The sequence below is a fragment of the Aethalodelphis obliquidens genome, unplaced genomic scaffold (assembly GCF_003676395.1).
Source record: "Aethalodelphis obliquidens isolate GAN/ISIS:26980383/991018 unplaced genomic scaffold, ASM367639v1 scaffold32, whole genome shotgun sequence".
Lineage (NCBI taxonomy): Eukaryota > Metazoa > Chordata > Mammalia > Artiodactyla > Delphinidae > Aethalodelphis > Aethalodelphis obliquidens.
This window is the reverse complement of record NW_020837976.1, coordinates 13,185,681-13,200,872: the sequence shown is the minus strand read 5'-3', so window position 1 is coordinate 13,200,872 and position 15,192 is coordinate 13,185,681. Positions and strand designations below refer to the sequence as shown.

The window sequence follows — 15,192 nt, the reverse complement described above, 5'->3', positions numbered from 1 at the left end:
ATGTGCATGTTCTGTGTAACTGTGTACATGTGTGCATAAGTGTGCATGAACCTGTAAGTATTATGTGTATAGAGGTGTATATGTATTTTGTGCATGTATGCGTGTGTGTGTGTAAGATACGATGCCAAACCTTGGGATGAGGGGGGTCATGGAGCGTTAAATGCTTCTCAGTGCACAGAAATGCAACCTGGGGCGGGGCTGCAGGGTCGGGTGAGGGTTAGGAAGGGCTGGGGTTGGCCAAGACTGGAGCTGCCAATAGGAGCCACTTTTTCCCTCCCCCTGTGGGGTCAGCCCAGCGGCCTCTGAGAGCACGATTACTTCTCTCTGTGCAGCTCGTGTCTCTGCTGCTCCGAGGCCCGGCTTGCAGCTCTCCTGGAGGGCTAGCCGAGCCGAGCCTGAGTGCTCTGCATTCCAGAGGGCGCTGTTGGGAACCTGGGGTGGGCACCCTGGCTGAGGGGGGCTGCCTGTTCCAGAGGCGACAGAGGCGCTCCTGTGCGTGGGGTCACGAACCCAGGGCAGGAAGGGGTCAGAGGGCAGGGCAGGCCTCGAAAGGCGGCCTCCTGATGTGGCTGCTGGAACCTCCAACTTCCCTCTTCCTTCACTGGGACAGCGAAGTAAATAACACTCACACAAAAACACGTGCCATAATGCGATGGGGGGAAGGGGCTCTCCAAAATTCAGGGCTGTGAAACGCAGGGTGAAGTTAAGAGAAAATAACCAGGGAATCGGGGTGGCCTGTGAAGCCACCTGACATGGGCTGACCTGGCTCAGGTCTGCAGGTGCAGTCCTGAGGGCTGGGGCTGGGGCTGGGGCTGGGGACAGGGTGGCCCGGGAGGGGCAGAGGGCTCAGCTCTGCACAGCGGCTCCTGTGGCATTGCCATGATGACAGTTGGGGGGTGATGGGGGGTGCCTGGAGCCACCCCAATGCCTCTGTGTAGGAGAGACAGCAAGATCCTACTTCCTGTTTGCTCCCTGAACTATAAAGTCACCCTGTGAGCAGTGAGAAAGAGGAACACTCATCTCTCCAGACACCATTTTCCCTCCATGAGACTCAACAGACGGGGCACTGTGCCTCTGAGAGGCCTATCACATGCTGGCAGGGAGCGAGTCGCCGGGTATCGTGGGGCAATCCTAGGCTCATAACTTGGTCACCTTGGCAGGTGAGGTAACCCGTGGGAAGGCCCGCGTGAGTGATTAGTGGCGTCTCCTGCATGTCCCCTTCCAAGTGAGGGGCTGTCTGCTGGCCTTGACAGCCTGCGGGGACACCATGGAACCGGGGAGCCCAAAGCATAGCAGGTCTGGGGGCAGGTGAGGGAGAAAGACCAGCAGCCCCATCACAGGACTGAGCTGAGGATGGATGGGACCCTGCACGTGACACGCTGGGCGCAGGGCCTGGCATGCGGGAGGTCCTCAGGACACAGAACACCTGGGGACTTGCAGGTTAGGTTCTCAGGCTGAACCCCCACCTTCCCTAAATTTCACCAACTGGCTGAGCAGAGGGGAATGGAGTTGCTTATACTGGTGGCATAAAACCACAACCTGACTTCTCCCTACACGGAGAAGCAGGGAAGAGTTTAAGATTGCCATGATTCCAAATCCTAGGGGTGATTTAAAACACGTTTCGAAACAACTTTTATGGTATTTACTCATTTCCCAGTAATTCTGCAATCAAAGCCATTAATCAGTCCCAACACAGGATTTGCAGTAATAGAACACTGAGTTTTATGGTCATTACAGGATGGTTGCATTAAAGAAATGCTGTATTTGAGATGCAACTGCCTTGAGTGAAATCAAAGGGTTTCTCACCCAGGCTCCCATTTGAGTCAGTCGCTCTCCTCTGTTATGAGATGTCTAGGTGTCTGCACCCAAATGTGGTTTGACATTGTCAACGTGCCACTACCTCTGAATGAGGATTTCAAACACTTTTTGAAATCTATCAGCAGGAAATCAATGGCACAGAGTTAGGAAAACTCATGAAGGATTCAATAAAGGAAGAATTTAAAGAGGTGCGGTTGGGTGTCAGGAAACCAGAAGGGAGAGTGCAGCTCCGGGGGTTGCTACAGAAGGAGAAAGCTTCACAGAGAAGTCTTCCTTGAGAGGACCTGGGTCCTCCAGTTGAGAGCTGTGACCTTGCCCTGAGGGAGCTGGGGGAATAAATACCCTACGTCCCTCTCCGCCACCCATCTCCTGCTCTGGTTCCCAGTTGGCTAAACCCACCTGGGCAGCAGAGGGCTAGAGAGCCCTTGATCTGCCCTTGATCTGGGTCAGCCGCCCAGGGAAGAAAGCAGGTGGAAGGAGAGCAGAAGAGGGGCCTGGAAGATCATCTGTCAGAGGAAGGTGTGTTTTTCAATTTTAGATACACATATTTGGGATGTAACATATAAAGGGGTTAACACGTAAAGAAAAACTAAAAAATAACCTGAGTGGCTGGTAAGCTGAAGAGTTGCAAAAATGCAACATGGAACTTTAAAGGCTAAAGTGTTATTTTAACTCAAACTAAACTTCAATCTAATGGGAACAAAAATATAATCACATAAAATTCGCATGAACATAATGTCAGTTAATCAACACTGTGATCTGGTACCCACTGGGCCTGGGTGTGTGTGCGAGCCAAGTGGCTCTGACACTCAGGATCCAGGGGTCCAAGGCACCTGCTGTGTGTCACTCAGTCTTAGGCTGACAGCTGGTCTCCAGGGATTAGGTAGGAAGGGAATAACTACGCAGACACGTTGCTGTGCTGGATTTCTCTGAGGCAAGAAGTGAAGATGTGGTGCCTATCACAACACCCTCACTAGGGCTGGGCTCTGTGGCTAGGAAAGTTTCTGAGAGTCACTGTCATTCTTGACTCCTGATTGCCAAGACCTGCTGTGACCTAATGTCCAGCCAGCCCAAGTTATGACGACAATAAAAGAATGAGGAAGGCAACAAAGGCAAGAAAAGGGAAGAGTAAACAAATAGCCAGGAGCCCTGGGCCAAGGCAGAGCCACAAGCAGACACAAAGAGACACGTGAGACTATAGCCAGGGAGAAACAAGGGTCAGAAGAATGGGGAACTGGAAAACAGTGAGACAAGACAGCACTTAGAGACTTCCTGGTTTTGGTAGTAGACGTGTTTATTTTAACAGTTGCTAATAGCTTGGGTTTGGGCCTTCAGAATCAATGCTCACTGCCCTTGGAAATACTGACAAACTCTCCAATGATGGAAATGACTATCAACCTATTTATTTTTGAAATGAAGGCATATTTTATCAATGAGTTTGATTAACGAGTTCTACAGATTTTAAAAAATAGAATGTGATGAAGCAGATAAAAAGGCGGGTTTTTAGAAATTTACACTTGACTCATTAATTCTGCTTGGGGGTGGGAGTGGATAGTATTCACTTGAGGATATGTTTGAATTAGACCCCGGTGGATTTCCAGGCCAAGTGCACAACGCGAGGCCTGGGGCACCGAACAGCACATGGGTGTGGGGCTCAGGGAGTGAGTGGCAAGGCCAAGTTCAGAGGAGGCAGGACAGGGCCAGGGCTGGAAAGACAGGCCTCTTAAAATATGAGCATGAGACTTGCTCTTTCCACCTCATGGGAGAGTGTAATGAAATGTAGGCAGAAACGCTTCCGATATTGAGACACTAACTTGTCATCCATGCTTCTAGGGTTTTCATGAAGAGAAAAAACTCAGGCCCGCCATTTTGCCAATAGGAAAACCGAGTAATGTTTAGGAGATATGCAGAACTGACGTAGAACATATGCAGTCATTTATGAGACAAAGTTGTATATGAAAAGATGTTCTGCCTCGTATTTGTTTCCTAGCAGAACCACTGCTGGATGAGCAGACATCGTGAAGTTAGAAATTCATATACCATATGCTAGGATGACTAGCCCTAAATCAGTCAACCTTCCATCAGATGTTTGAGGCAATAGAAGACACGTAACTTATAATCTAGTTAGAGAGAAACATATAGAAGAATCAACAAGAAAATAACACAAGGCAGAATTTCACAAAGAGCTTAACTGGGTAGTTCTGGCTGTCAGGGTGACAGGAATTCAAAGACAGGCCCGGGTGGGGTGTTGGCAGATTCTCAGGGAAGTCAAAAGAGATGCCAGCTAAGCCCGGAAGGATGGAAAGAATCTGAACAGTGCAAAAGAGGTCAGGGTCTGGAAGAGTTAGTACTAATTCTCAGAAGCCATTGGTTTCTGAAATGTTTGGGTCGAATGAGAAAGAAGCTCTTGGTGACTTCAGCCCCATAAAGTACCACTAGAGCATCATTCAGATGCCAGCTTCATTCCTCCTGGGAGTTGTCAGGGTTGATAAACAATAATGATGCCGTCTGTTGCTGGTGAGGATGCTGATGCCAACAATAGCCATTGGGATTTCCTGATGTTGACATTTTCTGGATTATGTTTTTTTTTAAATCACAACCAAAAAGTATCAAAACAGCCACAGATAACTCAACAAAACATTTATGGAATAAATAATACACAAAGTCTTCTAGAAAATTGAAGAGAAGGGAATACCTCTAAACCCAATCTATGAGGCCAGTGTTACCCTAATACCAAAACCAAACAAAGAAATGACAAGAAAAGAAACTATAGACAAATTATGAACACAGAGGCAAAAATTCTTAACAAAATTTTAGCAAATCAAATCCAACGATATACTAAAAGGATAACACATCCTAACCAAGTGGGATTTAACCCAGGAATTCAAGATTGGTTTAACGTTCAACAAGTACTCAATCTAATTCCTCATATCGACAGCTTAAAAAGAAAAACTATATGATGACCTCAGTAGATGCAGAACAAGCATTTAACAAAATCCTACTTCTGTTCCTGATTAAAAACTCTCAGCGAACTAGGAATGGAAGACAACTTCCTCAACTGATAAATGGCAGCTATGAAAACCCCACAGCTAACATCAAACCTAATGATCAAAGATGAACATGTTCCCCCTGTGATCAGAAAAAAGACAAGGGCGTCTGTTCTCATTCCTTCTGTTCAACATTGCACTGGAGATTCTGGCCAGTGCAGTAAGCAAGAAAGAAGGATCAAAGCTTTGAGTGGCTCAGACCTGACACTGGAAGAGGGACCGGGTCCTCCAGGAATGCCTCTGATGTCCTCCAGCACCCGACCAGACATCTGATAAGTTGTTGACTCAAACCAGCTTGGCCACTATGTAGCTGTGAGACCTTAAAACATCCCCTCCCTCCCCTCCCTCTGCCTTTGGATATTATTTCATTTTATTTTTAATTCTCTTAGAGCTTCAGGTTCCTAAGTGATGGGGTGGGCATAACAGCCACCCACTGCAGATTTGTTGTGAAGACTAAATGGAATAAGCATATGCATAAACTGCAAAGGGCCACTCCAGCATCTGGTTTTGCTACACTCATGCTGAGTAGCAACGGGAACTATGTGATCTGCTAAGAATGCAGGCTGGTAGGTGTGAGGGTTTGGGACTTGAGGAGCAAAGTGTAGAGTAGGAAGGGCTGGGGCTAGAGGTGTGGGCCCAGACAGGAGCAGGCTCTGGGGCAGCCAGCTGGAGCTGTGCCTCTTCTTCTCCTGGGAGGTGGGGGTGGGGTGGGGCATGGCGGCCAGTGGGAGGAAGGGATGGGGACTCCGGAGCCGTGGATCAGACCTGTTAGCAGGTCTCCTCCTTACTCCTCGGCTCCCTTTGCTGACCTTTAGAAGCTCCCTCCACCCCTAGAGACTCCTCCTAATTCAGAGGAAAGTGATCTGATGAAAATAACCCACAGTAGGACACCAAGGGTGATGATTCAACATTTGACCTCTTCTGGGAGCATCTGCTTTTGAAAAGAGCCCCAGGACGAAGGCAGTGCCTAAAGTGACTCACCAGGAGCGTGGGGAGGGCGAGGGCTGGGCTCCTGCCCATGAGATATTTTAGGTCGTATTCTTCTGCACCGAGTCCCCTCCTCTCAGACTGAGTTGACTGCCTGCCTGCCCTGTAGCAGGAGCCAGGGGAGAAGACCTCAGGAGAGGATGAGGCAACTTAGCCAGAGGAAGCAGCATGAGGGGCAAAGGTCAGGATGCGGAGAGGAAGATGTGTCTATTTCACCGTCCATAACTGGTCGGGTGAGGGGGACTCAGTGATACAAAGGCCAGCCAGGCTGCCCAGCCACAGGGGAGTGGCCAGGAGGGCCGGGGGCTAAGGAGGGTGACACTGGCATGTTTACGGTATGTGTGCCTTTGTCAGTGCGCAGCTGCGCATCTGGGCAGGTGGGAGGAAGCAGATTTCCATCGCTCTTAGAATGAGCTCCCGAGGTCTTTGTGTGAAGGAGACAAACCTTTAATCGAGGAATCATGAACCATTGTGCTCCAGATCTGGGAACAAACACTTGCCCTGTTAGACAGCTGCTTCCAACAGTGGGGAGCTGCAGGCAGGGCCTTGATCTGTCCACCACTCAGCTCGGCCAGTCCTCCTGCATACCTTGCGTGGTTTTGAGAAGCTGTATCACTTCTGAACATGTGACAGTTGTGGCGTGGATCTAAGGTGTGGATCCTGGGAGCTTTAACTGTAGAAAACAAGGAGGAATAAAAGAGTGTTTTAATCCTCTTTGGCTGTGATCTTTTTTAAAACTCCAGGAAGGATGATAACTGATAACTGCTTCAGCTCTTGTTATCATCAGTAACCATAGTTCTAGTGGTCCAATATCCAAACCCCTTCCTGAGCTTGGGGGCCCCTACCCTCTACAGAAACTGAAAATGCCAGGTCCTCATTCTCCAAGTCTCTCGTGCAGCTCAGGCCTGAGTACAGCCACAGGCTCCATCCACCCAAAGACAGAGCTCAGACTTTGATGCAGTGGAGCGTCAAAGGCAGGAGGCTGACCGAGGTGACAGCAGCCACCTGCCTTGTGTGGGCATAGAGGAGGTTGGTATGTGTTGCCAAGCAGTGAGCTGACTCGCCCACAGTGGCCCCAGCATTGCCTCGTCCTTGGCTCATTTTGGACTCGGACCGTTTGTTCTGGTAGCTCAGCCGTGCTGCCTGGAACAAAATAACACCACTCTGGGCCCAAGAACTTTTCTTGCAAATGTCTCTTGCTCATTTGCCACCCGCCCTTCCTAAACCCTTCAACGGTCAGCGTCCTTGCTCCAGTTTAACCTGTGCACGTGAAGCTGGGCATCGATGGCCCACGTGTATACATCTGTTGTTTAGCGTCCACCCAGAGCTGGTCCTGGGCCTGGCACAGGGAGACACCAGAAAGTACATGACGAATGAAGCACTTCTTATGAGAATCACAAAATGAGCCAACAGTGTTAAAGGTGAAAGTGGTCTTAGAGGTCAGCTCTGCTTCAGAAATGAGGACTTCATGGTCTAGAACGATTTCACGCTTCACCTGAGGTTTCCCTTTAGCATGATTTCTGCCACACTCCACTGCTTCCTACTGGGGGCATTTATTTGGCAAACACAGTAATTCATTATAAAGTTCAATGAAAAGTTCCTTGATCATTTGGAGTAATTGGAACTCTTATTTGCTGCTGGTGGGAAGGTAAATTGGTACAATCACATGCCACAACTATTGGCAGGATTTATTAAGCCATAGCCTATGATCCAGCAATTCCATTCTTGGGATTAACAACAGAAATGTGTACATGAGTGCATCAAAAGTTATGTACAATGTTCATAGCAGTGTAATCCAACAGAACCCCCAAATCCTGGAAACCACTTAAATGTCCAGCAGAGGAATGGATACATTGTAGTGTGTTCTCACACTGGAAAACTATACAGCAATGAAAATGAAGCATGGCTACATGACTCAAAGATGAATCTTTGAGTAGTGGGGAGTAGAGAGGATTGGCAATGGGCATAGAACAGGCGGCTTTAGAGGCACTGATGATGTTCTATTTCTTGAAGGATTACCAGGTGTTTACTCTGTAAAAATTCATCTCACTGTACACTTACGATTTGTGTACTTTTTTATGTGAGTTATGCTTTAATAAAAATGTTTATTTTCTAAAAATCTCTGAAAACCCAGGTAAACAAGATTGGTTAACCCATTTTAGAGATGAAGCCAAAAGAATTTATAAGATTAAAAAAAAGAAAAAAGGTGTTTGATTCACCAAACTAAATCAAAGTCCATACACTGAAGCACATGGCCCTGGTCCCTGAATGCTCACGCAAGGCCTCACTCACAGGCATCTGTGATGATTTTAGACATATTTCTAACACTTTTGGGGATCTGTCACTTTAGTCCACGGCATATTGAAAACAGAAAATCTGCTAAATGTATGGCTGTGCTAGGAGAGAAGTCTAAAGCCAACACTTTAATGGCAGAAATGAACATCAGGAGGCAAGAACTCCAAGTGCATATTGGTCAGGGCCATTTAGTACAGGGCAAATGCCTTATACACCAGCTACAATTCATGAGAAGTTCCTTGTCTTAGAGAAGAGTACAAATGTTCAGATGTTCAATTCATACTGACGATTCCCAATCCTTACAAAAAGTTCAGATCCTTAGTGTAGTAGGTGGAGAACCAAATAGATCATTTCAGAAATTGCTCCACAACAGGATCAGAGAATTGCAGAGGTGAACACGGGCTAAGGCAAGAGGCCAGGAGCCATTCTGCACTCAGGTCCAGGGATGGGCTCAGAGCAGCCATGGCAGAGCTGGGGGGTGTGGGGTGAGGGCGTCCAGGAGCCCTGAGAGAAGCGAGATGGAGGCCAGGGCAGCTGGACTTGGTCAGGATCCATTCAACATTCAAGGGTGCCCCAGTAAGAGTTAAAAACAAAAGATAACGAGACCGGTCATAGGGCATCATAGGTAGTTTGAGATTTTATAGAATGTATAGTTTTCTAAAAAATTGTGAGCGCCATCACACATTCCATTTCTTGCTCTTCTAAACGATGGCAGGTGGAGGCCTCATCAGCTGGCCAGGCTTCCTTGGACAAGGCTGGGGTGGAGGCTTCTGTGCCCTACAGGCCTCTGGGCCTCCCCAGTGTTCCACCGATGAGGAAGGTGGCCGATGCTATTCCTTTGCCTGGAATGGGTTTCCCTCTCTCCGCAGCCCATGCGCTTTTCTGGCCCTGCCCCTGTCCCCAGAGCTAGGTACACTCTGGGACCTGGGCTGGCTGGTTCACCTGCCTTGGGGCAGGAGCAGCAATGACTCGTGAAGACGTGGAACAAAAGGCACCTGAAAGGAGGCCTCAGCTCCTCAGTCTTTTGAGGATTTCTTTGCAAGCTTAGAAAATGAACATCCCCGAGTCTCCACATCATCACTGTTTTATTCCACAACCAACTGTCCCCGAAGCTTTTGGACTGTCTCCACTACTATCTCAAAGTACAAGTACAGCTGACGGAAAAGAAAATGTCATGTGTGAATGAAAGCAAACAAAACTCAACAACGTGGCAGAAATAGGAACAATGACACGAGGGGAAGAATTGAAGCAGGCTGCCAGTTTAAGAAGGGAGGTGTTGTCACAGCCTGGGGATTAGCAAATTTGAGGTTTGCAGAGAGCAAAATAGGGAGGCAACCTCAGAGATGGCAGAATTATAGTAATTACAATTGTTTTCTTTCTCTATAATATGCACAAAGAGTAAATGCTAAAATAATAATTCATTTTAAGTAATGGGTGGGGCCTCGAGAGACAAGAGAAGGACCAGTGCTCAGAGGGGGTTTACAGGGGCAACAAGGATGAGGAAAACACCATCCCGGGAGCATGATCCTGGCTCTCAGAATTAAAGGGAAGTACTCCACTATTCGGGGAGAACTTTGTCAGCGTTTGGGGGCCACATTTGTAATGTTAAATTAGTGCTTATAGAATAGGCATGGCTTTACGGAGTAATTCCAGTAAGCATGGGGGCCCTTAAAACTATTTTCTCTCATTCAGACTCTGCAAAGCAATATTAACAGTTGAGGTCAAAATTCAGAGAGGAGATTGCGTGAGCCTGGAGCTGCCAGGTGTGACTGTGCGGGAGGTGCAATGCCTGACTCAGTGCCCGACTCGAGGGGTCGCCATCACATTGTCGTCGATGTAGAAGGTGCATCTGGGGTTGAGCTGTGCACACCCTGCCCACGGATACCTGGCAGCCACAGCAGGCCCGTGGCGCGGCCAGTTTCTTCTGAAAGTTTCCTTATCTGTCCTTTCTCATGATACTATTGAACGTAGCCTTTTCCAAACTTTCCTATGACCCTTCTCCAAGCCTCCGGCCCCCACCCGCCACCGAGCAGATGTCACCTCCCCCTTCCCGGGGAAACCCTGGCTAAAGGATGGAAATCATGTTAACTTCCTGCCATCTCATCTGAATACGGCTCTCCACCTGGACCCACCTCTGCCTGTCGTTCCCCCCACCCCCCTAGCTTCAGGGGCAGCAGCCGCCTGCCCCTCACTCATGTTCCTCATAGAGGCCTTCTCAGGACTCAGACCGCAGTAGCAGGCGAGTCCCTGGCCTGCACAAGAGGGCCCTCTCCTGGCCATGCCCTTCTGCTCCCAGTGGAGGGAGGGACACACGTCCACCCTGGTTCTCGCCACCCCCCTTCCTGAACGTGCTCTGGATACCAGGGACCCCAGGACCTCCTGCCCAAATGGCCCCAGATGGCCTCTGTGGGCCTCGTCCCTGGGCTCCACGTGTACACCCCCAGGCCCAGGCGTGGTAAAGAGGAGGCTGTTTGTGAGGGTCGGGGAGAAGGTGGGCAGGTTTCCAAACATGTGCACACGTGTGGCCTCATGATGCCCAGTGCAGCAAGGGGTGAAAGGGAGGGGGCCCGGCGCTGGCATGGCTGTCCCCATGCCACCACGTCTTCAGCAGAACTCCACGGAATCTGAGAATTCTAGATTGAGCTCTGGTCCTCTGAGTTGTGAAGGTGTGTTTGCTGAGGTAGAAGGTATTTTATCTTACAGTTCATCAGCTTGACTTGTGCATGTAAATAGCAAGACACGTGCTAAGTAGGCCTCCATTTGTACTCTTGCCCTGGACGCTGCAAATGTTAGCGTCAGGCCTATTTTCAATTTCTCTCTCTTTCCTGCCTTTAAATATTTCCATGCATCTGTCAGGTGAAAAATTAGCAAACAACTATGTGAATAGTTGTAAACTATTCAACTGCCCACCCCTCTCTGGCCTGAGCTCTCTCCTAGATAAGGTTCGTTTAAACAATAAGGCCCTCCACAATCATCACTAGGGACTGCAAGTCTCAGGAAAACAGTGATGGACCAGAAACTGCCTCTGCCCACGTGAGCTTGTAATCCGCGTGACATAATGTGTCCTGTGATGGAGGAAACAGGCCCCTGGGAGCGCCTCCTTGAGGGACATCGCACTCGGTTTAAAGGTGGGAACGGAGATCAGAGAAGGTCCCTGAGAGGTGATGTCCACAGAACAAATCCAGACAAGACTGTGATCATCTCTGAGGGGCTCTGTCAGCTTCTGGTTGTAGTGGGGCTAATTCGGCCTGCACATCCCTATGAACAGGCACTGCACGCTCTGCTCCTGCTCCTCTCGTGGCGGCTGTGGGTTGGGGATTTTGAGGGTCTCGACTGCAGCTTCAAGGTTACTTCGCATCATCAAGGAGTCCCATACCAACTGGAGCAGCCATCGTTCATACAGTGAGCAACGCCCATTGTACTTCACACAAGTTATCAAGAGAAGGCGGCAGCGTGTCTTCCATCCAATGATGGAAGATGATCCCAATACCCACTACTTTTCCTGAAATTGATGAGACAGTTGAGTAGATGCTTTACATCTCAGGTGAGATGGGGTAGCTTAACAAGCACATTAGAACAACATGGGGGTTGGGGGCCCACCCACGTAAAACTGAAAATCTGCGTATAACTTTACAGTCAGCCCTCCAGATGCACGGTTCCACATTCGTTGATTCAACCAGCCGAGGACTGTATAGTACTGTAGTATGTATTTATTGAAAAAACTCCTTGTGTAAGTGGACCCACGCTGTTAATTTATCTCCAGCAATAGATATGGAAGCATGTGAGCTACACCTGAGGCAGTACGTGTGGACTCCCTGCCTGTGTCACGGTGTGCAGTGATGGTACCACCAAGGTGGACGTGGAACATGTTTCTCCCTAGCCCAAAGCTTCTCCTCCTTGAGTGGATGTGCTCCCGCATTTCTCTCACCCTCTTCATTGCTAATCATCTGTCACTGCTCTGCCACTCAATCCTTGATGACTCCGGCAACTGCCCACAGGGAGTTTCTGTCCAGTGGAAAAGAAAAATCTATTGTCTCTCTTCCCCTGCTAGACAGGGGCTTCCTGAGAGCAGGGACTATTCTGTTTTGTTTGTCCTTGTCTCTATCCCCGGGGCTGGGCATACTACAACTGCTTAATTGACAGCAGATGACTAAGAGTGATGGGAGCACGGAACAGGAGTTTTAACCAAACCAGAGGGATGGGGAAGGCTAAAATAATAGCATGTCAGCCAAGACAGGAAAAGTGGGTGGAAATAAATGAGACCCCAGGAGGGTGGTTTGGGGAGAAAAACAGCTTCCAGGCAGAAGCAGTAGCAACATGGGTAAAGGCCCTGAGGGAGGAGGGAACACAGCTGGTTGGTGGAACTGACAAAAGTGAAAACTGGACTGGAGTCCAGAGAGCTGGGTGAGAGGCAAGGTTGGAGACGTGGGCAGCTCTCTGAAGGCCTGTAAATCCATGTTGTGGACATTGGACTTCATTCTAGGGAACATGGGAAGCCACTGAAGGGTTTCAAGTAGAGGGCACAATCTAAACATTGCACATCTGTATTGTTGAAGAGGTCATATGGAATTGTATGTGGGAACTGGGTTGGAGGGACCAGAGGTGAAACAGAAAGATAAAAAGGCAACGTAGGAGTCCTCAAGGGAGATGATGGTGGCTGGAGTGGGGTTATAGTGCGGAGGTGACCGAAGGGGAGGAGTCAAGGATGCCACCCAGGTTTCTAGTTTGAACAACTGGTGAATAATGGTGGCATTTGCTGAGATAGGAAGTGCTGAAGGAGGAGTGTGTTTGGAGGAGCAAGGAGGAGGATGAATTCTGCCTTTGCCAAGCTGAGTGTGAGATGCTGAGTGTGATAAGCATCTGAATTTATATCTAGGCAGGGAATTTTATATCTGGCTATGCATCTTTGGAGAAAGATCTAGATAAGGGATGCAAATCTGAAAGTGATCTGCATTTATATATATATTTTTAAAATTTTTGGCTGCCTCGGGTCTTTGTTGCTGTGCACAGGCTTTCTCTAGTTGTGGCGAGCGGGAGCTACTCTTCGTTGCAGTGCGCAGGCTTCTCATTGCGGTGGCTTCTCTTGTTGCACAGCGTGGGCTCTTGGCACGCGGGCTTCAGAAATTGCAGCAGGTGGGCTCAGTAGTTGCGGCACGCAGGCCCTAGAGCGCACGGGCTCAGTAGTTGTGGCTCGTGGGCTCCAGAGCACAGGCTCAGTAGTTGTGGTGTGTGGGCTTAGTTGCTCCACGGCATGTGGGATCTTCCTGGACCAGGGGTTGAACCTGTGTCCCCTGCATTGGCAGGTGTATTCTTAACCACTGCGCCACCAGGGAAGGCCCTGATCTGCATTTAGATGGTACCTGAGGCCCCATGAGTTAGTAAAATGTCTGGGGAAAGTATAAACTGAGGAGGTCAGAGGGCCTTTGACCAAGCAACAAGGAACCCTCGATATGTAAGGACTGAGAAGGAAGAGCTGGTTCCAAGCCTGGCTGATCATTAGAATCACCTGGGAAACTTAAAAAATGTATATCTGCTGGGCAGGATGTGTCTACATAACCTATATATATATTTTTAATTTTATTCATTATTTTTTAAAAATATTTATTTATTTGGTTGTGCTGGGTCTTCGTTGCAGCATGCAAACTCTTAACTGCAGCATGCATGTGGGATCTAGTTCCCTGACCAGGCATTGAACCCAAGCCCCCTGCATTGGGAGCATGGAGTCTTAACCTCTGTGCCACCAGGGAAGTCCCACATAACCAATATTTTGAAAAAACTATAGTATGATTAGAAACCATTTGGTAGAAGAAAAAAACTGTCAAAGAAAGGATCAGTGGTTAGGAAAGAGGAAAATAAAAGAATGGTGATGTTCCAGATCCCAAGGGATTAGGCAAAATCAGGACTGAATTTTGCACTGGGAAGCCAGATGGTGAGACACCCACTTGTCAGATTCCTCCGTAGTAGGGGACTGGTGTTTGAACTCAGAAAAATTTACTAAGGGATTATGGAAAGGTGCCCAGCAGAACACCCTGTGTTCAATGCCCTCATACACGCATGCACAGGGTGGGTGCAAGGGGAAGGGGAGGGAAAGGAAGGTGCATCAGGTGGCAGGGAGCTTTTCATTGGAAGTAGCATCTGAACTGCAGCATTCCTAGGAGAGGAAATAATGGGAAAAAAAACTATGATGAGTTAAGAGAACGATGTACACTCTAGGCAAGAGTTAGTCCCTGGCTGCAGGGACTTAAGTGTTGGGAATGGAGCAAGAAAAGGGGGCAGAGCCCAGTTATTAAGGATCTTATATGCCAAGGTAAAAGAGCCCTGAAGAACGTAAGAAAGTAAGTGGCACGATTAGATTTGTGATTTAGTTAGCCCATTCTGGCAGCCAATGTGAAGAATGGCCTGGGGTCAGGGAGGATTAGGAAAAGATGGAGGCTCAAACTTCCATCAAGAGGCTGTGACACAATATTGTAAATCAACTATACTCCAATATAAAATAAAAATTAAAGTAAAAAAAAGAAATGAAACAAAACGAGGCTGCAAGAGGTGTCTTGCAAGGACCCAGATGAGGGGTGATGGATTCACCAGGATAGGAAGAGAAGTGAGTGGGGAGCTGACTGGAATGAGAAGAGAGTAGGCCCAAGAAGCCAGGATCAACACCTAGTTTCTGGCTAGGTGAGTAGTTGGTGGGAGATGTCAGTCTGAGATAAGGAATAAGGAAGACTAGATTTAGGGGAAGATAGGGGTGGAGACTGGAGTACAGGAGGGAACATTTCAACACTGGTAGCTTACTCCTTTCTCCAAAGGAGAAAAGATGTCAGTAACATCATTGCTGGTTTCCTATTCTCTTTCTCTCACCTGTAAGTCATTCTGCAGCCTATTTCCTTCAAGTACCCAGATTCATAAATACTACTTTCCTGTATCAGAACACAGAAGCTTCACCCAATTAATGCAAGGGGTTTTCATTTTTTAATTACTTCATTTAAAAAACACTTATAATGTACCAACGACTTGCAAGGTACTCGTGAACCTGGAAAAGAAAAGTAAG

General features: G+C 48.2%; 1 long non-coding RNA gene across 3 annotated transcripts in view; it reads right to left on the bottom strand.

Annotated features, from left to right (window-relative positions):
• The window catches only part of LOC113631351 (uncharacterized), a 78,155-nt gene that overhangs the window by 62,288 nt on the left and 675 nt on the right, over positions 1-15,192 (bottom strand). For all 3 annotated transcript variants that reach the window (XR_003437269.1, XR_003437270.1, XR_003437271.1), the window contains exon 2: positions 6,298-6,525. This is a non-coding gene — a long non-coding RNA (uncharacterized LOC113631351). The remainder of the gene's footprint in view (positions 1-6,297; positions 6,526-15,192) is intronic.